Source organism: Ranitomeya imitator, chromosome 10 (genome assembly GCF_032444005.1).
Source record: "Ranitomeya imitator isolate aRanImi1 chromosome 10, aRanImi1.pri, whole genome shotgun sequence".
NCBI classification, from domain to species: Eukaryota; Metazoa; Chordata; class Amphibia; order Anura; family Dendrobatidae; genus Ranitomeya; species Ranitomeya imitator.
This window is the reverse complement of record NC_091291.1, coordinates 58,645,240-58,669,602: the sequence shown is the minus strand read 5'-3', so window position 1 is coordinate 58,669,602 and position 24,363 is coordinate 58,645,240.

The window sequence follows — 24,363 nt, the reverse complement described above, 5'->3', positions numbered from 1 at the left end:
TGAGTGATTCATTACTTAAATTTAAGAGGGGACTGGATACCTTTCTGGAAAAGCATAATGTTACAGGGTATATACACTAAATTCCTTGATAGGGCGTTGATCCAGGGAACTAGTCTGATTGCCGTATGTGGAGTCGGGAAGAAATTTTTTTCCCCAATGTGGAGCTTACTCTTTGCCACATGGGTTTTTTTTTGCCTTCCTCTGGATCAACATGTTAGGGCATGTTAGGTTAGGCTATGGGTTGAACTAGATGGACTTATAGTCTTCCTTCAACCTTAATAACTATGTAACTATGCAACTATCAGAGAAGGAGAGACCAGGAAGGGGGGTAGTGTTTGTGTGTAATGTGTGTCCGGTATCTGTAGTGTAATACTTGTGTGTGCGGTATCTGTAGTGAGTGTGTAATGTGTGTGCGGTATCTGTAGTGAGTGTGTAATGTGTGTGCGGTATCTGTAGTGTGTGTGTAATGTGTGTCCGGTATCTGTAGTGTAATACTTGTGTGTGCAGTATCTGTAGTGAGTGTGTAATGTGTGTGCGGTATCTGTAGTGAGTGTGTAATGTGTGTGCGGTATCTGTAGTGTGTGTGTAATGTGTGTGCGGTATCTGTAGTGAGTGTGTAATGTGTGTGCGGTATCTGTAGTGTGTGTGTAATGTGTGTGCGGTATCTGTAGTGTGTGTGTAATGTGTGTGCGGTATCTGTAGTGTGTGTGTAATGTGTGTGCGGTATCTGTAGTGAGTGTGTAATGTGTGTGCGGTATCTGTAGTGTGTGTGTAATGTGTGTGCGGTATCTGTAGTGTGTGTGTAATGTGTGTGCGGTATCTGTAGTGAGTGTGTAATGTGTGTGCGGTATCTGTAGTGTGTGTGTAATGTGTGTGCGGTATCTGTAGTGTGTGTGTAATGTGTGTACGGTATCTGTAGTGAGTGTGTAATGTGTGTGCGGTATCTGTAGTGTGTGTGTAATGTGTGTGCGGTATCTGTAGTGTGTGTGTAATGTGTGTGCGGTATCTGTAGTGAGTGTGTAATGTGTGTGCGGTATCTGTAGTGTGTGTGTAATGTGTGTGCGGTATCTGTAGTGTGTGTGTAATGTGTGTGCGGTATCTGTAGTGTGTGTGTAATGTGTGTGCGGTATCTGTAGTGAGTGTGTAATGTGTGTGCGGTATCTGTAGTGTGTGTGTAATGTGTGTGCGGTATCTGTAGTGTAATGCTTGTGTGTGCGGTATCTGTAGTGTGTTTGTTTAATACGTGTGCGGTATCAGTAGTGTGTGTAATGTGTGTGAGTTATCTGTAGTGTGAGAGTGTAATGTGTGTGCGGTATCTGTAGTGTAATACTTGTGTGTGCAGTATCTGTAGTGTGTGTGTAATGTGTGTGGTATCTGTAGTGTTTGCGTGTGTGTAATACTTGTGTGTTTGTGTGTAATACATGTGTGTGTGTTAAGGCTAGGTTCACATTGCGTTAGTGCAATCCGTTTAGCGCATACGCTAACGGAATGCGCTAACGCAATGTAGAAAAAGGGATTGCCCGATCTGCGCTAGCGAGGACGGACCCAAAAACGCTGCAAGCAGCGTTCGAGGTCCGTCAGAAAATAACGGGACATCGCTAACACATGCCAAAAATGGCATACGCTAGTAATGCGTTAGATACATTGCGGTCAATGGGTGCGCTAACGGATCCGTTACATTGCGTTAGTGGCGCTATGTAACGAATTCCGTTAGCGGACTGCCACTAACGCAATGTGAACCCAGCCTAATACTTGTGTGTGTGTCTGTTTGACTATATCAGGTGTATGTAACGAGCCTGTGTTGTCCAGCATGTGTGCTGTGTACATGTATGATGTGTGTGTCTGTGTGACTATTTGATGTGTATGTAATGAGCTTGTGTTGTCCAGCATGTGTGCGGTGTACATCATGTATGAAGTGTATGTAATTCATTGTATGTGGGCTGGTTAATTTTTTTGTGCCAGGGCTGCTTTTTGATCCCAGTCCGGCCCTGCTCCTGATCTCCAGCTCAGTGTCATGCAGGCCTGCAATGCTGCTTACGTGCAGGCTATGCAGCAGAGTCGGTATTTGCAGCAGACAGTGGCGGCATATCCAACTGTGCCTTCACTGTAACGATTAACCTCAATGCCGACCTCTGCTGCATACCACTGCACGGCCACCTCAATTCCTTCCACAGGCGGACTCCACTACAGCGCCAGCACCATAATGAGCGCAGCTGGACATCCCACCGCCACCACCGTGACAATCGCTGCTCCTGCTTGGACCTCCTCCACTGACACCACGATGCAGCAGGACCCTGGCATGGCTTTATGTACCGCCCCCACCACGATGCAGCAGGACCCTGGCATGGCTTTATGTACCGCCCCCACCACGATGCAGCAGGACCCTGGCATGGCTTTCCGGACCGCCCCCACCATGATGCAGCAGGACCCTGGCATGGCTTTACGTACCGCCTCCACCACGATGCAGCAGGACCCTGGCATGGCTGTCCACTCGACAAGCGCTATGGACTGTGACACAGTGCAGCCGGACCCTGACAGGTCACCCGCCACCACGCCACGGCATATGAGCCCACCAAGACGACCCCCAACCAGGCAAACCCCCCCAAAAAAACCAGAAAAAAAACCCAGAGAACTCTTAGCATTCCTCCCCCTTCACCTACCAATGGGTCTGTAATGTCAGTTTTGTCTCACCCTTCCAGTGCGTCTCAAGCCTCTCATGTGTCAAGCCCCATCCCCGAACTTCCAGACCCTTCTAGTTTCATTGCCCCTTCTCCTGCCACCTCTGCGTCGTCCACGGTTAGCCATGCCTCAGTTCTTCACACGCCCGTTTACATCACTCTACCCAAAGCCGACGCAGTAAAAAATAATTTTTTGAGTTGTTAACAAAATAAAAAAAGTTTGATTTGCCACAATTATGTTTGGTTTATTGTGTCTATCGCCGCCGGCAACACACACCGTGCGCCAAGAAACGTCACCACACACTTACTTTTTGGGCCACATCATATCTTCAGTAGTTTAAAATAAAAGACTGCAGCTTTGTGTGTCTTTAGTATACAGATATGAGGTGGGCCAAAAAATATTACATGTATCTCCATAATCTCTTTTTATGTATGCCTACTGTGGCAGTCTGAAGAGAAAATGGTGGAAATACAGTGCAGTCCTCTACTGAACAGGTCAGGTGTAAAAAAACTCATTAGTTATGACACCTGACCTGTTGAGTAGAGAACTGCCTTGTATAACCACTAGTGTTGAGCGATACCTTCCGATATCGTAAAGTATCGGTATCGGATAGGATTAGCCGATATTCAAAAAATATCGGATATCGCCGATACCGATACCCGGTCCCAATGCAAGTCAATGGGACCAAAATATCGGAATTAAAATAAACCCTTTCTTTCCTTGTAGGTTCATTCTACATGAAGGAAAACAACGAGGGGTTCAAGAGAGGCCTGGATGTCTTCCTGGAGCAGAACAATATTGTATCATACAATTATTAGGTTCTGTAGAAGGACGTAGATCTGGGTATTTATTATGATGGAATATAGGCTGAACTGGATGGACAAATGTCTTTTTTCGGCCTTACTAACTATGTTACTATGTTACTATGTAACTAAGAATAATGCAGGATGTATTTGGGGAGGTGACGGAGACATTAAAGTCATAGAGGTTTAGCCCAATCAAATAGAATAGCATGTTTTGTTTTGTTTTTTAAAGACGTTCGGAGTGACAAAGATATTGACTATGTAATTTTTTTTTTTATTTTGTCAGATATTGATGTTTCACTATTCCACGCCTTTTCCCTTCTTTTTTTTTTACTTTTCCCACACTTTCATCTTCATCATTATCAGCATCTTTGACATCAACTTCTTCTTCACCTTATTCATCTTCTTCTTCATTCTTTACCTTTTTTTTTTTTTAATACATTCTTCATATTCATTTTATTCAACTATTATTATTCTTCCTATTCTACATATTCATTTTATTCAACTGTTATTATTCTTCCTATTCTACTTCTTCATCATATTCTCATTTGTGACAGGCATTCCCGTAGTTGTTATCTATAAAAGTTGGAAGATTACACCTTCCGTTCTGCCAGTCACAAAAGTTACATTTGTCCGCGTTCAGTTTGGCCTGCAGCATCAGGCTTTATCCAGGGGCACCACGAGGAGGAACGGACTCACCCCCATACACTGCTTAGTCTTCTTCTGCATATAATTTAGATAATATCTTTTGCTCTGATATTAAGTGTTATGCTTAATGTTCTTCTGCTCTTTGTTCTGCAGCCTCTTGTTCTTCTGCTTCTCGGTCTTCCATGTCGTCGTCTCCAGGGTCGTCGTCTCCAGTGTCGTCGTCTCCGCCGTCGTCGTCTCCGCCGTCGTCGTCTCCGCCGTCGTCGTTGTCGTCATCGGGGTGGTCTTCCGGGTCGTCGACGTTAGGGTCTTCAACTTGGAAATGTAGCAGAAGGTACAAGAAGGCTGAGAAAATGCCAAGAACCAGCTGATGGAACTGGAACTCGGATGGCTACCCGAAGGTTCAAGAGCCTATGGAACTACCGAGGACCAGCTGACGTTACTGGAACCCGGTTACTAAGCAGGAGGTACCCGTGCTAAAAAGCACTACCAAGGACCGCCTGATGTTGGCGGAACTCGGATACCCAGAAGGAGGCACCTAAGCCAAAGGCTCTGCCCGGAACCAGCTGACGGTACTGGAACCAGGATGGGGAGCAGAAGGTACAAGAGCAAAAGACACTGCCGAGAACCAGCTGACGGTACTGGAACCCGGATGGGTAGCCGAAGGTCCAAGAGCCAATGGAACTACCGAGGACCAGCTGACGTTACTGGAACCCGGTTACTAAGCAGGAGGTACCCGTGCCTGAAAGCACTACCAAGGACCACCTGACGTTGGTGGAACTTGGATACCCAGAAGGAGGCACCTAAGCCAAAGGCTCTGCCCGGAACCAGCTGACGGTACTGGAACAAGGATGGGGAGCAGAAGGTACAAGAGCAAAAGACACTGCCGAGAACCAGCTGACGGTGCTGGAACCAGGTGGTGGACCCGAAGGCCCACAGGAGAGGAGAGAACAGCTAGGCCGCGAGGCAGCCGCAGTTACCGAACCCCAACAGTCCTACAGGGGAAGCTGGGCCTACTGGCACTACAGAACCAGCCTTGACTACCAATTCATGCAGCCCACATAGGAAGCTCCTAATCTGGAGGCACCCTGGAGTTGGCTAACTCGACCGCAACACGACGGGGCAACGCATAGGTGTCTTAGTGAGTTTGACAGTACCCGGAAACAGCTGACGGTGCTGGAACCAGGCTGGGCACGAGGGAGTACCCGTGACAAAAACACTGCCGGGAACCAGCTGGCGGTGCTGGAACCCAGATGCGTTGCCCCAGTGTGCAAGAGCCAATGGCACGACCGAGGACCAGCTGACGGTGCTGGAACCCGGTTACTAAGCTGTAGGTGCCCGCGCTTAAAAGCACTACCAAGGACCGCCTGGCGTTGGCGGAACTCGGATACCCAGGAGGAGGCACCTAAGCCAAAGGCTCGGCCCGGAACCAGCTGACGGTGCTGGAACCCGGTTACTAAGCTGTAGGTGCCCGCGCTTAAAAGCACTACCAAGGACCGCCTGGCGTTGGCGGAACTCGAATACCCAGGAGGAGGCACCTAAGCCAAAGGCTCGGCCCGGAACCAGCTGACGGTGCTGGAACCAGGTGGTGGACCCGAAGGCCCACAGGAGAGGAGAGAACAGCTAGGCCGCGAGGCAGCCGCAGTTACCGAACCCCAACAGTCCTACAGGGGGAGCTGGGCCTACTGGCACTACAGAACCAGCCTTTACTACCAATTCATGCAGCCCACATAGGAAGCTCCTAAACTGGAGGCACCCTGGAGTTGGCTAACCCGACCGCAACACGACGGGGCAAGCATAGGCGTCTCAGCGAGCTTGACACAACCCGGAAACAGCTGACGGTGCTGAAACCAGGTTTGGCACGAGGGAGTACCTGTGACAAAAACACTGCCGAGAACCAGCTGGCGGTGCTGGAACCCGGATGCGTTGCCCCAGTGTGCAAAAGCCAATGGCACGACCGAGGACCAGCTGACGGTGCTGGAACCCGGTTACTAAGCTGTAGGTGCCCGCGCTTAAAAGCACTACCAAGGACCGCCTGGCGTTGGCGGAACTCGGATACCCAGGAGGAGGCACCTAAGCCAAAGGCTCGGCCCGGAACCAGCTGACGGTGCTGGAACCAGGTGGTGGACCCGAAGGCCCACAGGAGAGGAGAGAACAGCTAGGCCGCGAGGCAGCCGCAGTTACCGAACCCCAACAGTCCTACAGGGGGAGCTGGGCCTACTGGCACTACAGAACCAGCCTTGACTACCAATTCACGCAGCCCACATAGGAAGCTCCTAAACTGGAGGCACCCTGGAGTTGGCTAACCCGACCGCAACACGACGGGGCAACACTGCCGGGAACCAGCTGGCGGTGCTGGAACCCAGATGCGTTGCCTATTAAAGATTGTCTTCCTAGAGCCCCAACTAGTGGTGCTGGAGCAAAGGGTAAGCAGGGGGAGCAGAGTGTAGGCCGAAGCCTGCACTGGAGGCAGCTTTGTGTCTGCGTTGCGTTTGCATGACATTTTGCCGGCTACACAGTGGGGGAACAGCTGGCGTTGCTGAACCCCACTAACACAATGGCGGGTGTTTTTCTCTGTGCAGCTAGCACTTCAGGGCAAAAACTAGCGGTGTTAGAGCCCAGGGTCAGCAGGAGGAGGAGAGGAGCAGAGTGTAGGCCGAAGCCTAGTTGAACCAATTTCAAAGGAAACCTTTAACCCCCCCTCAGGTGTTACAAAGTACAAGAGACACACCTTGTGCAGTATTAATGCTGCACAAGTGAAAGGTTGCTCTATTAATTTGTCTACTTGCACACGCTGAATGAAAGACGAACACAATTTAGACCATTCTACAGTCAAACTGTAGTGGATGCGTGACTTGGCTTTTTAAGGAGACGCAGCACAGGTGTCCCAAATAACGCCTTGGTGCTTGGCGCAGCTTCCTGAGCGTTGTTATTTGCTGTACAGGAGTCTGCGCTCTTGTGTTATCCCTTGGCAATGCCCTGTTAGCGCTGCCCGTCTTATGACCTCATTTCATGTTGGCCGGTGCGGTTAACGATGGCCATAAATCCCAGACCCACAGTGCCTTTTCATAAAGTCACACTGCGGTGCTGGGATTCGTGGCCTTGAGCAGTAAATATTTTGGCCGCTCACACACGTCCTTACACCTGCTTCAGACTGGGCGGCCTCTGCTGATCCCTTCTCGCATGCCGCGGCCATGAGGCTGCACAGTCTGAAGAAGGCGGAAGGAGATGAGTGACGACAGGTGAACATATGCACTGCTCGTGCCCATAAACCACACCCTCGCTGACAAAATAAATAAGAAACCGAGGGGCGTTGTTTGGAGCAGGGCGGACGCACCGGCGCAGCCAGCTAACCAATGATGTCAAAAGACGGGAAGCGCTACCAAGGGTGGTGCTGCGTATCATTAGAAAGGAAAGTCACACCTCAGGGACAGTGGAATGGTCTCAATGAGACACATTTTGTACGTGTTGAGTTCCACGTGGGCAAGTAGAAAAAGTCAGCCACCTTGTACAAATGCAGCAGTACTGCTGTACAAGGTGGCTGTTATACATAGAAACACCTGGGGGTGGGGGGCAGGCTTCCTTCAATTTCAGTACATGTGCCTGCGTGGCGTTTGCAGGTCACGTTGCTGGCTACACAGCAGGGGAACAGCTGGCGTTGCTGAACCCCACTAACACATTGGCTGGTGTTTTTCTCTGTGCAGCTAGCACTTCCGGGCCAAAACTAGCGGTGTTTGAGCCCAGGGGCAGCAGCAGGAGGAGAGGAGCAGAGTGTAGGCCGAAGCCTGCACTGGTGGCAGCTTTTGGTCGGTTGTGCCAGCGTGGCTTGTGCTGGACACGATGCCGGCTACACAGCAGGGGAACAGCTGGCGGTGCTGAACCCCACTAACACATTGGCTGGTGTTTTTCTCTGTGCAGCTAGCACTTCAGGGCAAAAACTAGCGGTGTTAGAGCCCAGGGTCAGCAGGAGGAGGAGAGGAGCAGAGTGTAGGCCGAAGCCTAGTTGAACCAATTTCAAAGGTAACCTTTAACCCCCCCTCAGGTGTTGCAAGGTACAAGAGCCACACCTTGAACAGCATTAATGCTGCACAAGTCAAAGGTTGCTCTCTTAATTTTGCTCCTTGCACACGCTGAATAAAACACGTACACTATTTAGACCATTATACTGTCAAACAGTAGTGGAGGCGTGACTTTTCTTTTGAAGAAGACGCTGCACAGGTGTCAAAATTTACACCTAGGTGCTGGGCGCAGATTCCTTACCGTTGTTATTTGCAGTACAGGATACTGCGCTCTTGTGTTATCCCTTGGCAATACCCTGTTAGTGCAGGCCGTCTTATGACCTCATTTCATGTTGGCCGGTGCGGTTAACGATGGCCATAAATCCCAGACCCACAGTGGCTTTTCCTAAAGTCACACTGCGGTGCTGGGATTCGTGGCCTTGTGCAGTAAATATGTTCGCCGCTCACACATGTCCTTACACCTGCTTCAGACTGGGCGGCCTCAGCTGATCCCTTATCACCTGCCACGGCCATGAGGCCGCACAGTCTGAAGAAGGCGGAAGGAGGGGAGTGAAGACAGGCGAAGATATGCACCTCTCATGCCCATCAATCACACCCTCGCAGTCATAATATATGAGACAATGAGGCGCGTTGTGTCGGGCAGGGCGGACGTACAGGCACAGCCAGCCAACCAATGATGTCAGAAGACGGGCAGCGCTAACAATGGGGTGTGATGCGTGTCATTAAAAAGGAAAGTCACACCTCAGGGACAGTGGAATGGTCTCTAATGAGACACATTTAGTACGTGTTTAATTAAACGTGGGCAAGGAGAAAAAGTCAGCCACCTTGTACAAATTCAGCAGTACTGCTGTACATGGTGGCTATTATACATAGAAACACCTGGGGGTGGGGGGCAGGCTCCCTTCAATTTCAGTTCATGTGCCTGCGTGGCGTTTGCAGGTCACGTTGCCGGCAACACAGCAGGGGAACAGCTGGCGTTGCTGAACCCCACTAACACATTGGCTGGTGTTGTTCTCTGTGCAGCTAGCACTTTCAGGCTACAACTGGCGGTGTTATAGCCCAGGGTCAGCAGGAGGAGGAGAGGAGCCGAGTGTAGGCCGAAACCTAGTTGAACCAATTTCAAAAGTTACCTTTAACCCCCCCTCAGGTGTTGCAAGGTACAAGAGCCACACCTTGTGCAGCATTAATGCTGCACAAGTCAAAGGTTGCTCTATTAATTTTTCTCAATGCACACGCTGAATAAAACACGTACACTATTTAGCCCATTATACTGTCAAACAGTAGTGGAGGCGTGACTTGTCTTTTTAAGGAGACGCAGCACAGGTCTCAAAATTTACACCTAGGTGCTGGGCGCTGATTCCTGAGCGTTGTTATTTGCTGTACAGGAAACTGCACTATTTTGATCCCTTGGCCATGCGCTGTGAGCGCTGCCTGTCTTCTGACCTCATTTCATGTTGGCCGGTGCGGTTAGCAATGGCCATGAATCCCAGGCCCGCAGTGGGTTTTCAACAAATCACACTGCGTGGCTGGTATTCGTTGCCTTGTGCAGTAAATATGTTTGCCGCTCACACATGTCCTTACACCTGCTTCAGACTGGGCGGCCTCAGCTGATCCCTTATCGCCTACCACGGCCATGAGGCCGCCCAGTATGAAGAAGGCGGAAGGAGATGAGTTAAGACAGGCGAACATATGCACTGCACATGCCCATCAATCACACCCTCGCTGTCCAAAAAAATAAGACAACGAGGGGCGTTGTTTCGAGCAGGGCAGACGCACAGGCGCAGCCAGCTAACCAATGATGTCAAAAGACGGGAAGCGCTACCAAGGGTGGTGCTGCGTATCATTAGAAAGGAAAGTCACACCTCAGGGACAGTGGAATGGTCTCAATGAGACACATTTAGCACGTGTTTAATTAAACATGGGCAAGGAGAAAAAATCAGCCACCTTGTACAAATGCAGCAGTACTGCTGTACTAGGTGGCTGTTATACATAGAAAGACCTGGGGGGGTGGGGCAAGGTTCCCTTTAATTTCAGTTCAGGTGCCTGCATGGCGTTTGCAGGACACGTTGCCAGCTACACAGCAGGGGAACAGCTGGCGTTGCTGAACCCCACTAACACATTGGCGGGTAGTTTTCTCTGTGCAGCTAGCACTTCCAGGCTACAACTGGCGGTGTTATAGCCCAGGGTCAGCAGGAGGAGGAGAGGAGCAAAGTGTAGGCCGAAGCCTGCACTGGTGGCAGCTTTTGGTCTGTTGTGCCAGCGTGGCTTGTGCTGGACACGATGCCGGCTACACAGCAGGGGAACAGCTGGCATTGCTGAACCCCACTAACACATTGGCTGGTGTTGTTCTCTGTGCAGCTAGCACTTCCGGGCAAAAACTATCGGTGTTTGAGCCCAGGGGCAGCAGGAGGAGGAGAGGAGCAGAGTGTAGGCCGAAGCCTGCACTGGTGGCAGCTTTTGGTCTGTAGTGCCAGCGTGGCTTGTGCTGGACACGATGCCGGCTACACAGAAGGGGAACAGCTGGCAGTGCTGAACCCCACTGACACAATGGTGGGTGTTTTTCTCTGTGCAGCCAGCACTTCCGGGCCCCAACTGGCGTAGTTAGAGCCCAGGGTCTGCAGGAGGAGCAGAGTGTAGGCGGAAGCCTACTTGAACCAATTTCAAAGGTAACCTTTAACCCACCCTCAGGTGTTACAATGTTGAAGAGCCACACCTTGTGCAGCAGTAAAGCTCCACAAGTTAAAGGTTGCTCTTTAAGTTTTGCTCATTACACACGCAGAATGAAAGACGTACACAATTTAGCCCATTGAACAGTAGTTCAGTTCTGTATTGGAGGCGTGACTTGTCTTTTTAAGGAGACGCAGCACAGGTGCACATAAATAACGCCTTGGTGCTGGGCGCAGCCTCCTGAGCGTTGTTATTTGCTGTACAGGAGTCTGCGCTATTGTGATCCCTTGGCCATGCGCTGTGAGCGCTGCCTGTCTTCTCACCTCATTTCATGCTGGCCGGTGCGGTTACCAATGGCCATGAATCCCAGATCCGTAGTGTGTTTTCAACAAATCACACTGCGTGGCTGGGATTCGTGGCCTTGTGCAGTAAATATGTTTGCCGCTCACACATGTCCTTACACCTGCTTCAGACTGGGCGGCCTCAGCTGATCCCTTATCGCCTACCACGGCCATGAGGCCGCCCAGTCTGAAGAAGGCGGAAGGAGATGAGTTAAGACAGGCGAACATATGCACTGCACATGCCCATCAATCACACCCTCGCAGCCAAAATATATGAGACAACGAGGGGGGTTGTGTCGGGCAGGGCGGACGCCCAGGCACAGGCAGCCAACCAATGATGTCAGAAGACGGGCAGCGCTCCCAAGGGGGGTGGTGCGTGTCATTAGAAAGGAAAGTCACACTTCAGGGACAGTGGAATGGTCTCAATGAGACACATTTTGTACGTGTTGAGTTCCACGTTGGCAAGGAGAAAAAGTCAGCCACCTTGTACAAATGCAGCATTACTGCTGTACAAGGTAGCTGTTATACATAGAAACACCTTGGGGTGGGTGGCAGGGTCCCTTTAATTTCAGTTCATGTGCCTGCGTGGCGTTTGCAGGTCACGTTGCCAGCTACACAGCAGGGGAACAGCTGGCGTTGCTGAACCCCACTAACACATTGGCTGGTGTTTTTCTCTGTGCAGCTAGCACTTCCGGGCCAAAACTAGCGGTGTTTGAGCCCAGGGGCAGCAGCAGGAGGAGAGGAGCAGAGTGTAGGCCGAAGCCTGCACTGGTGGCAGCTTTTGTTCTGTTGTGCCAGCGTGCTTGTGCTGGACACGTTGCCGACTACACAGCAGGGGAACAGCTGGTGGTGCTGAACCCCACTGACACATCAGCTAGTGTTTTTTCTGTGTAGACAACACTTCCAGGTGGCAACTGACAGTGTTGAAACCCAGGGAATCAAAGAGGAGCAGAGAGTAGGGCGAAGCCTGCAGTGGAGCAAGTTGAAAGGGAACCTTTAACCCCCCCCCCAGGCATTTGTTGCTGAAAGAGCCATCTTGTACAGCAGTAATACTGCACATGGAAAATGGTGGCTCCGAAAATTATGCTCCTTGCAAACGCTGAAGTACACACTCATATAATGTGTCCCCTCACACCGTCAAACCGTCCCGGAAGTGGGACTTTCCTTTGTAATGTGACACAGCACAGCCGTCATTCCAACCCCCTTGGTGCCGTGCGCCACCTCCTCAACGTTGTTTGGTTCTGTCACGGAGCCCGCGCTGTAATGTTATCCCTTGGCCATGCACAGTTAGCGGTGCCCGTCTTCTGACATCATTTAGGTGTCAGGCTGGCAGTGCCTGTGCGTCCAAGCTGCCCGAGATCCAACCTCGCAGTGTCATCTAATGTAATCCCACTGCGGGCCAGGGATCCATGGGCATGCGCAGTGCATATCATCGCCTCTCACTCACCTCCTTCCTGCTTCTTCAGACTGTGCGGCGTCACGGCCGTGGCATGCTATTAGGGATCAGCTGACGCCGCCTAGTCTGAAGAAGCGTGAAGAAGGGGAGTGAGAGGCTAGTATATGCACTGCGCATGGCCATGGATACCAGGCCCACTGTGGGATCACATTAGACGACACTGTGAGGTGGGATTTCAGGCAGCGTGGACGCACAGGCGCAGCCAGGACGACAACAAATGATGTCAGAGGACGGGCAGCGCAAACTGTGCATGGCCAAGGGATAACATAACAGCGCAGGGTCCATGACGGAATCAAACAACGCTGAAGAGGCAGCGCACGGTGTCGAGGGGGGTAGCAATGACGGCTGTGCTGCGTCACATTACAAAGGAAAGTCCCACCTCCGGGACGGTTGGACGGTGTGAGGGGACACATTACATAAGTGTGTAGTTCAGCGTTTGCAAGGAGCATAATTTCAAGAGCGACCTTTTCCTTGTGCAGTATTAGTGCTGCACAAGGTGGCTCTTTCAGTAACAAACGCCTGGGGGGGGGGAAAGGTCCCCTTACATTTTAGTTGTGCCAGCGTGGCGGTCGCATGACACGTTGCCGGATACACAGCTGGGGATCAGCTGACGTTACTGAACCCCAATAACAGAGGAGCGACTGTTGACTGTGCAGACAGCACTTCCAGGCACCAACTGGCGGTGTTAGAGCCCAGGGACAGCAGGAGGAGCAGATTGGAGGTATTGCCGCACACACAGCTGGGGATCAGCTGACGTTACTGAACCCCAATAACAGAGGAGCGACTGTTGACTGTGCAGACAGCACTTCCAGGCACCAACTGGCGGTGTTAGAGCCCAGGGACAGCAAGAGGAGCAGATTGGAGGTATTGCCGCACACACAGCTGGGGATCAGCTGACGTTACTGAACCCCAATAACAGAGGAGCGACTGTTGACTGTGCAGACAGCACTTCCAGGCACCAACTGGCGGTGTTAGAGCCCAGGGACAGCAGGAGGAGCAGAGGAACAGAGTGTAGGCCGAAGCCTGATTGGAGCAAGTTGAAAGGGAACCTTTAACCCCCCCCCCCCCAAGACGTTTGTAGCTGAAAGAGCCATCTTGTGCAGCACTAAGGATGCAAAAGGAAAAGGTTGCTCTTTTAATTATGCTCCTTGCAAACACAGAAGTAAACACTAAAAATGTGTCCCCTTATACCGTTAAATCGTCCCGGAGGTGCGAATTTCCTTCGTAATGGGACACAGCACAGCTGTCATTCCTATCCCCTTGGTGCCGTGCGCTGCCTCCTCAGCGTTGTTTTAAGCTGTCACGGAGTCTGCGCTGTTCTGTTATCCCTTGGCCATGCCCAATTAGCGCTGCCTGTCTTCTGACATAATTTGGTGTCAGGCTGTCAGTGCCTGTGCATCCACGCTGCTCCAGATCCCACCTCGCAGTGTCGTCTAACGTAATCCCACTGCGGGCCTTGGATCCATGGGCATGCACAGTGCATATGCTCGACTCTCACTCCCCTCCTTCCCTCTTCTTCAGACTGTGCGGTGTCACGGCCGTGGCATGCTATTAGGGATCAGCTGACGGCGCACAGTCTAAAGAAGGCGGAGGGATATGAGCGAGAGCCCGAGGGGAAGATATGCACTGCGCATGCCCATGGATCCCAGGCCCGCAGTGTGATTCAATCAGAAGACACTGCGAGGCGGGATCTCGGGCAGCTCGGCCGCACAGGCGCAGCCAGCCTGACACCAAATTATGTAAGAAGACAGGCAGCGCAAATAGGGCATGGCCAAGGGATAACAGAACAGCGCAGGCTCCGTGACAGCTTAAAACAACGCTGAGGAGGCAGCGCATGGCACCAAGGGGGTAGGAATGACGGCTGTGCTGCGTCACATTACGAAGGAAAGTCCCAGCTCCGGGACGGTATAACGGTATCAGTGAACACTGATTTTTATAAGTGTTAAGTTCTGCGTGTGCAAGGAGCTAAACTAAAAGAGCTACCTTTTCCTTGTGCAGCATTACTGCTGCACAAGATGGCTCTTTCAGTAACAAACGACGGGGGGGGGGGACAGGTTCCCTTTCATTTAGGTTGTTGTGCCAGCGTGGCGGTCGCAGGACACATTGCCGGCTACACAGCTGGGGATCTGCTGACGTTACTGAAACCCAATAACACTGGGTCGTATGTTTTTACTGTGCAGCCTGCACTTCTGAGCCGCAACTGGCGGTGTTGGAGCCCTGGAATAGCAGTTCAGGTGGTAGAAAGATGAACACAGCAGGAGACCTGGATGACACCCAATTACTTAATCAGGCAGAGGAGAGGCAAATTCCTGCGAGATACAGGCCTGGTTCATTTTCAGGAAAGTAAGCCGGTCAACGTTATCGGAGGATAGTCGCATGCAACGGTCTGTTAGTACACCACCTGCGGCACTAAAGACACGTTCCGATAAGACACTAGCCGCAGGGCAAGCCAGCACCTCCAATGCATACTGGCTTAGCTCTGGCCATGTATCCAGCTTAGAGACCCAAAGCTTGAACGGGGAAGAGCCGTCTGGGAGTACAGTAAGAGGGCAAGCCATGCAGTCTGTCCCCATCTGACGGAACCGTTGCCTCCTGCTGACTGGAGCCGCCGGTGATGGTGTAGACATTTGGGGCGGGCACACAAAAGTGTGCCAGAGTTGTGCCATACTGGGCTTGCCTTGGGCAGAGGCACTGCTTCTGCTCCCTCTTTGGGCAGAGCCTCCCCCACTGCCTCGACGCACTGAGCTGCTTTGTAAAGCACTAGCAGCACTCCTCTCAGTTGGACTGGAGAAGATGATGGATTTCACCAGTGTGTCGTGGTACTCCCGCAATTTACGCTCCCGGGTCAACGCTGGGATGAGGTTTTGGACGTTGTCCCGGTAGCGAGGATCGAGGAGGGTGAACACCCAATAATCAGGCATGTTGAGAATGTGGTCGATGCGGCAGTCGTTTCTCAGGCACTGCAGCATGAAATCCACCATGTGTTGCAGACTGCCAACTGGCCCAGAAACGCTGTGCCCTGCTTGAGACATGATCTCTGCCCGCTCGTCATCACCCCACCCTCGCTGTACACACTGACCACTGGACAATTGTGTCGCTCCCTCCTCTGGACGGAGCTCTTCCTCCTCCATTGACTCCTCCTCATCCTCCTCACAAAGTGGCCCCTGCGTACCCCTTTGTGAGGAACCATGTGGCGCTGACTCTCCAGAAGCTGATGGAAAAGGTGACTCCTCATCCTCCACCTCTTCCACAACATCATCCCTTAACCCTTGCAAAGTTTGCTGAAGCAGGCAGATAAGGGGGACAGTCATGCTGACTAGTGCATCATCTGCACTTGCCATCCGCGTGGAATAATCAAAAGGACGCAAAACCTGGCAAACGTCCTTCATAGTGGCCCACTCTGTGGTTGTGAAGTCTGATCGGCGCTGACTGCGACTTCTTTGCGCCTGATGCAGCTGGAACTCCATAACTGCTTGCTGCTGCTCACACAACCACTCCAACATATGTAACGTGGAATTCCACCGGGTAGGTAGGTCACATATGATGCGGTGTTCCGGAAGGTGGAATCGGCGCTGCAGAGCAGCAATGCGGGATCTTGCCAAGCTGGAACGCAGCAAGTGAGCACACTCTAGGCGGACCTTGTGCAGCAGGGCATCAAGATCCGGATAGTCCCTCAGAAAACTCTGAACAACCAAATTGAGCACATGTGCCAGGCATGGGATGTGAGTGAGGTTGCAAAGGGCCAAAGCTGCCACCAGATTTCGGCCATTGTCACACACTAACATGCCTGGCTGGAGATTCGCTGGCAGTAACCACACATCGCTCTCCTGCTTGATGGCATTCCAGAGCTCCTGCGCTGTGTGGCTTTGATTCCCCAATGAAACTAGTTTCAAGACGGCCTGCTGACGTTTGGCCACGGCTGTGCTCATGTCGGTCATAGGTAAACGTTCACGGGTCCATGGGGAGGTGGACTGTGACGGCTCCTGCAGAGATGATTCTGAGGAACTTGTGTAAGAGGAGGAGTCAATGCGTACAGACTGGATTCCTGCAATCCTTGGAGTGGGCAGGACACGTCCTGCGCCACTCGCACGATCTGTACCTGGCTCAACAACATTAACCCAATGGGCAGTGAGGGAAACGTATCGCCCCTGTCCATGCTGACTGGTCCACGCATCGGTGGTGAGGTGGACCTTGCTACTGACGGCGTTCAGTAGCGCATGTTTTATGTTTCCCTCAACATGCCTGTGCAGGGCAGGGACAGCTTGCCTGCTGAAGTAAAAGCGGCTGGGCACCTTGTACTGTGGGACTGCCAATGCCATCAAGTCACGGAAGCTGTCAGTCTCCACCAGCCTGAATGACAGCATTTCCAGGGACAACAGTTTGGCAATGCCTGCATTCAGAGCCTGTGCTCGGGGGTGGTTGGCCGAGAATGCCCGCCTTTTCTCCCATGCCTGTACTACCGATGGCTGTAGAGTAGACTGGGAGTGTGATCATGACTGGGAAGGTGGTGCTGTGGGTGGAATTACACAAGGTCTCTGGACAACAGTGCCAGAGGTTCTTCCATGGCGATCCTGGGAGGAAGCCAAACCAGCTGTGCGTGAGCTGGAGGAAGAGGCAACACGAGCTGAAGAGGTGGTAGCTGCCGCTGTTGGTTGGCCTACATCTTCAGTGTGTTTTTGGAACTCCACCGCGTGCCTGGTCCGCACATGTTTCCACATATTTGTGGTATTGAGGTTGCTGACATTTTTCCCTCTTTTGACTTTCTGATGACACAGCTTGCATTTGACAAAACAAATGTCATCTGCAACTGTGTCAAATAAGGACCAGGCACTGCAAGTCTTGGGAGCGCCCTTTTTGGCTTTGGAAAGAGACAGGCTCCTAACGGGTGCCAAAGTGGAGGCTACAGGCTCCGCAGTCTTCCCCCTCCCTCTCCCTCTTTGGCCCGTAAGGGGAATCTCTTCCTCAGAGCTGCTCCCACCACCTTCCTGTTCCTCACGCCACGATGGGTCAACGACCTCATCATCTCCACTACCCTCTGCAACCAACTGCTCCTCCTGGGTAGTCTCGGCAGCACAGTACGCACCAGAAAGCGGCACCTGAGTTTCATCATCAGATGCGTACTGCGCTGTGGTCACCGGAGGCACTGGCCCACCCGCCTCTTCAGAGTCAGAGAGACAAAGCTGTTGGGCATCACTGCACACTGCCTCTTCTTCCATTTCTCCAATGCTGCTTGGCTGGCCCCCTGTTTCCAAGCCAAGAGATTCAGAGAACAGAAGTAGAGACGGCTCCTGTCCTGGGCTCTCTGACTGCCTGGCCAATTTGGCAGGTGGTGAAGAGACAGATGGCTGCTCTCCAGTGCTCTGTGCCTGAGAGGATGTGGCACTAACTGAAGTCGATGCCGAGGCGTTAGCTGCCATCCACCCGACAACGGTTTCAATTTGGTCTTCACGCAGCAGCGGTGCACGGCGCTCTCCGACAAAGCTGCGCATGAAGGACTGTTCCCTGCTGAAACTGAGTGACGACGAGTCACCGGTGCCCGCAGCAGGCACAGAATCACCACGTCCTCTCCCTGCTCCTCTCCCTGCTCCGCGCCCACGCCCACGTGCCTTACTCCCTGCCCTCTTCATCTTGGTTGACAGATAAAGATAAGCAGAAAAGTACTAAGGCCTTAGTGTGCTTATTCCTGAAATGCTCCTCCTAACAGGTGTAAGAAACACTAATGTTGTAAAGTGTGGACTAAACTTTATTATTTTTCAAATGTGGCCTACACAAGTGTTAAGTTGTGTTTGGTGAACTTTCCTTTTTTTTTTTCTGCAGATCGGACTACAGAGCAAGTTTAACTCACACGGGGACCGTGCAGACAGCCGTAAATGGCACTGCAAGGCCCAAAAACCCTCCTCTAGGTTATCCTATGTAGTGTTTTTCCACTATTTAGCTGGAGACGGGTGGAAAGACACTAATAGGAATTTTTTTTTTTTAATTTTAAACAGGCTGCACTATTTGAAAAAAAGGAAATTTTTTTTCAAGGTATGAGGCAGTAACGCACCCTGAGCTGAATCCAACCGGCTATGGCTGCACACAGACTACAGGGCGAGCTGCGCTCACACAGAGACCGTGCAGACAGCCGTAAACGGCGCTGCAAGGCCCAAAAAAAACCCTCTAGGTTATCCTATGTAGTGTTTTTCCACAATTTAGCTGGAGACGGGTGGAAAAACACTAATAGGAAATTTTTTTTTTAAATTTGAAACCGGCTGCACTATTTGAAAAAAAGGAAATTTTTTTTCAAGGTATGAGGCAGTAACGCACCCTGAGCTGAATCCAACCGGCTATGGCTGCACACAGACTACAGGGCGAGCTGCGCTCACACGGAGACCGTGCAGACAGCCGTAAACGGCGCTGCAAGGCCCAAAAAACCCCCTCTAGGTTATCCTATGTAGTGTTTTTCCACAATTTAGCTGGAGATGGGTGGAAAAACACTAATAGGAATTTTTTTTTTAAATTTAAACAGGCTGCACTATTTGAAAAAAAAGGAAAATTTTTTCAAGGTATGAGGCAGTAACGAACCCTGAGCTGAATCCAACCGGCTATGGCTGCACACAGACTACAGGGCGAGCTGGGCTCACACGGAGACCGTGCAGACAGCCGTAAACGGCGCTGCAAGGCCCAAAAACCCCCCTCTAGGTTATCCTATGTAGTGTTTTTCCACAATTTAGCTGGAGACGGGTGGAAAAACACTAATAGGAAATTTGAGAAAAAATGTGCAGCAGGCTGCACTATGAGCAAAAAAGGACAACTGTGTGAGGCAGTGTGAACCCCCCCTGAGCTGAATACAACCGGGTATATGGCTGCACACAGACTACAGAGTGAGCTGCACACACACACACACACAGAGACCTTGCAGAACGCTGTTAAAACAGCGCTGCAAGGCAAGAGCAAGGTGAACAGTGAAGAACACACAGCGTTTTGCTAAATTAGCCTTGGGAAAGGAAAATAAAGCAATTAGCTATCTCAACTGGCCCTCAGTTAGAACACAGCGTCCTGTCCCTAACTGAAATCACAGCAGAGTGAGCGCAAAATGGCGGCAGCGTTTTTTATAGTGCAGAGTGACATCATTTCAGCAGCCAATCACAGCCTTGCCAGTAGTTACATGCCCACCATGCTAAACAGGATGTGCCCACACTTCCAATCATTCCTCATTGGCTGCTGCATTCAGTTTGAATTCTGGGAACTTCCGATTCCGGTATCCGATACGCGGGAAGTATCGGAATTCGGTATCGGAATTCCGATACCGCAAATATCGGCCGATACCCGATACTTGCGGTATCGGAATGCTCAACACTAATAACCACCATTTTCTCTTCTTTATACATAATCTATTACACACAAATTGAGGGGACAATGGTGGTCACATGCTACATATCTATGCTCACCTGCACAGGTGTCAGAAATAGTGAATTCATGAGCCTGTATATGTTTATCATGAATTCATTATTTCTGACACCTGACTTGATGAGTATAGATAGAGTGACAGTGATTGTCTCTTCAGTTTGTGTCCAATGGATACATGAGAAGACAATCATGACGCAATGACGTCAACAAGCTTACCAATAAAGCAACATGGCTGCCATTACTAGCAGTATGTGGCCAGTGTTTTATATCAGTATTTGTAAACCAAAACAAGGAGTGGAACAATTAGAGGTAAATTATGATATTAACATAATAACTAGCACCTCTGCCTTTATCACCCACTCCTGGTTTTGGATTACAAAAACTGATATTAAATACAAATCAAATACTGCCAGTTTTAGGACAACCTTGGTTTGGAGAGGAAAAAGATAGGCGACATGGTCAACACAACCAAAACTAAAGTTTATTAATGAGAAATATTATTATCATTGAAGAAAATTACTGGTACAGATATAATTACAACAGGACATTTACACAACATTGTCCTGCCATGACACATGTCCAATATCTGAATCAAAAAAGTCAGCAAATTGGTCCCGCATGTGACCAACGGCTGCAGTTGACCGCAGCGGGTGATGCTGGAAATCGGGCAGTGGGTGTGCAACTGGTTCATCCAGTTCAATGTTGGGTCGCTCCTTAGTCATTATGTAATTGTGGAGAACCACACAGGCTTTGACCACCTCGTCGACGGTTTCCACTTTTAGATTTATGGCTGATGCAAGAATGCGCCATTTAGCGACCAGAATGCCAAAGGTACACTCTACTGTTCTTCGGGCCCTGGTCAGTCTGTAGTTAAAGATCCTTCTAGTGTGGTTCAAGTCCCGACTGGAATAGGGCTTCAGTAGGTTTTCACACATCTGGAAGGCCTCATCCCCAACCATAACAAATGGCATCGGTGGACCTTGAGTGTTGGGGAGAGGCTGTGGCGGGGGAAAATTGAAATTTTTGCCATACACACGCCCGCCCATATCCAAGTTCTTGAAAGTCTGGGAATCGTTGCCACGGCCAAAAGCTCCAATGTCCACGGCAATGAAGCGACAGTCCGCATAAGCTATTGCCATTAGCTCAACAGAAAAATATTTCTTATAGTTAAAAAACTCTGATCCTGTTCTGGCAGGTTTGATAATGCGGATATGCTTTCCATCCACCGCTCCTAAACAGTTGGGGAAATCACACACATTCCAGAATTTGTCTGCTATTTCAAGCCACATGTCCGCGGTGGTTATGGGTATAAACTCATCCCGGAGTACATTCCACAAAGCCCGACAGGTGTCCACAACTATTCCGGACAGGGTGGATATTCCAAGCCGGTATTGGAAGTGGAGGGATGATAAACTCTCTCCTGTGGCCAGAAATCTGGAAGAAAAACAAACACAAAAAAAAACATTACAATCTATTCTTTTTATGGTGTGGTTACGATAAAAAAAAAGGAAAATACAGAAAAAATACATGTCAGAAAAACCTAAATTAGGACTGTCATTGGTTTAGATTTTGAACGTACCTTAATGTAACCAGCACACGTTCCTCGGGTGGAATCGCTCTACAGAACTGGGTGTCCTGTCGCCGTATGGCTCCTTGGACACGAGACAGCAAATCCCAGAACGAGTCTTGCGACATTCGCGTGTACTCCTGGAATTTCTCCGGGTTGGCATTAAGGTCGGCATAGAGCGTGGGATAGGCTCCACGGCTCTCACGTAGTTCAATAATGAGGTGCCTCCAAAAACGCCTACGTTGTCTCCTTCTCCATCTTTCGCGATTTCTGTCTTGCTCCCAAGCAAAAGCACAGGCAAGAAACAGCTTGAAGCTGAAATCCAGGTTGAAATAAAAGCTCTCCATGCGAAAATCCATCATGACACAGGATACAGTAGCAAACTGTTAAAATTTCAGTAGCCCTAGGGTCTATATATAGAGATCCCATCATATACGCCCTCTCGAGTCCCATTGGCTGTGTCTGGTAATCTTTATTTTTCTGTTGTGAAATTTCTCTTCTTTCGCACCAAAAAACGCAAACGCAGGAAAGAACGCATGTAAACTCCTACAAACTCTGCGTTTTTCAAGCCGCATGCGTCAACGCATGCGTCTAAAAAACGCAGCGTTTGTACGTGTTTACATGCGTTTTTTCAACCACTTGCATATGCGTTTAAAACGCTGCAGATATAAACGCAAGTGTGAAACCAGCCTGACACAGTTAGTAGAACAAAATAATAAGTGGGCTAAATGTCACCCCAAAAAATTTTCATAAATAAACTGGTGGCATAGCTAGGTACAGGCATGGGCTCCTCTGCTGAGCAGTAGACAGTGGTAGTTGGCGCAAAGTATTAACTGGTCTAAATGGAGGCCAGGGCCCCTGTATATTGTTACTATCATCTATCATTTCAACAAATTTGTATTGGCAGTGCCATTGAAGGATTTAACAGCACAGATTACACAGTGGTGGAGAGTAGGGTTGAGCGAAAAGGATCGTTCATTTTCAAAAGTCGCAGACTTTTGGCAAAGTCGGGTTTCATGAAACCCGACCCGGCCCCTGTGTGGGGTCGGCCATGCGGTACTCGACTTTCGCGCCAAAGTCGCATTTCAATGACGCGAAAAGCGCCATTTCTCAGCCAATGAAGGTGGACGCAGAGTGTGGACAGCGTGATGACATAGGTCCTGGTCCCCACCATCTTAGAGAAGGGCATTGCAGTGATTGGCTTGCTGTCTGCGGCGTCACAGGGGCTATAAAGAGGCGTTCCCGCCAACCGCCATCTTACTGCTGCTGATCTGAGCCTAGGGAGAGGTTGCTGCCGCTTCGTCAGAAGCAGGGATAGCGTTAGGCTGGGTCCATTAACCACCAAACCGCTTGTGCTGTAGCGATTTCCACTGTCCAACACCACCTTTTGTTTGCAGGGACAGTGGAAGCTACATTTTTTTTCCTCAGCGCTGTAGCTCATTGGGCTGCCCTAGAAGGCTCCCTGATAGCTGCATTGCTGTGTGTATGCCGCTATGCAAACCAACTGCTTTTTTCAAAGCACAAATCCTGTTGTTCCTTCCTTTCTGCACAGCTATCTTGTTTGTTTGTCCACACTTTAATTTAATTTGTGCATCAGTCCACTCCTTATTGCTGCCTGCCATACCTGGCTGAGATTACTGCAGGGAGATAGTAATTGTAGGACAGTCCCTGTTTTTTTTTTTAATTCTCCCTAAAAAAATAAGTTGTGGGAGATTAAGATTGGCATTTCTGCTAGAGTGCCATCCCTGTGTGTGCCATCTCTCTCACATAGTGGGCCATAGAAAGCCTTTTTATTTTTCTGTTTTTTTTTTTTGGGGGGGGGGTTTATAAATTCTCCCTGAAAAAAAAAACAGTGGGAGATTAATATTGGCCTTTGGGCTTGTGTGCCAGTCCTGAGTGTGCCATCTCTCTCTCAAATAGTGGGCCATAGAAAGCCTATTTTTTTATTTGGTTTCTAAATTCTCCCTGAAAAAATAAAAAAAAATCAGTGGGAGATTAATATTGGCCTTTCTGCTTGTGTGCCAGTCTTGACTCCTGGGTGTGCCATCTCTCTCTCTCAAATAGTGGGCCATAGAAAGCCTATTTTTTTTTATTTGGTTTCTAAATTCTCCCTGAAAAAATCAATTTTTTTAATTTGGTTTCTAAATTCTCCCTGAAAAAATAAAAAAAAATCAGTGGGAGATTAATATTGGCCTTTCTGCTTGTGTGCCATTCCTGACTGTTGTGAGTTCTGTTTTTGGGCTCCCTCTGGTGGTTACTGATGGTACTGGGTGACTTGTCTTTCCTGGGTCTCTGGGTTCCACCTGTTCCATCAGGATATGGGAGTTTCCTATTTAACCTGGCTTTGCTGGCATTTCCTCGCTGGTTATCAATGTATCCAGTGTGTCTTGTTACCTCTGCTCCCTGCTCCTAGAACCTTCTGGTCAAGCTAAGTTTGGATTTTCCTGTTTTGGTGTTTTGCTTTATTTGGTTTTTTAGTCCAGCCTGCAGATATGTGATTATTGCTGCTGGTTGCTCTAGTGGGCTGAAATTGCTCCTCATGTACCATGAGTTGGCACATGAGTTCAAGTAATTTCAGGATGGTTTTTTGAAGGGTTTTTCGCTGACCGCGCAGTTCACTTTTGTATCCTCTGCTATCTAGCTTTAGCGGGCCTCATTTTGCTGAAACTGTTTTCATACTGCGTATGTGCTTTCCTCTCATTTCACCGTCATTATATGTGGGGGGCTGCTATTTCTGTGGGGTATTTCTCTGGAGGCAAGAGAGGTCTGTGTTTCTTCTAGTAGGGGAAGTTGG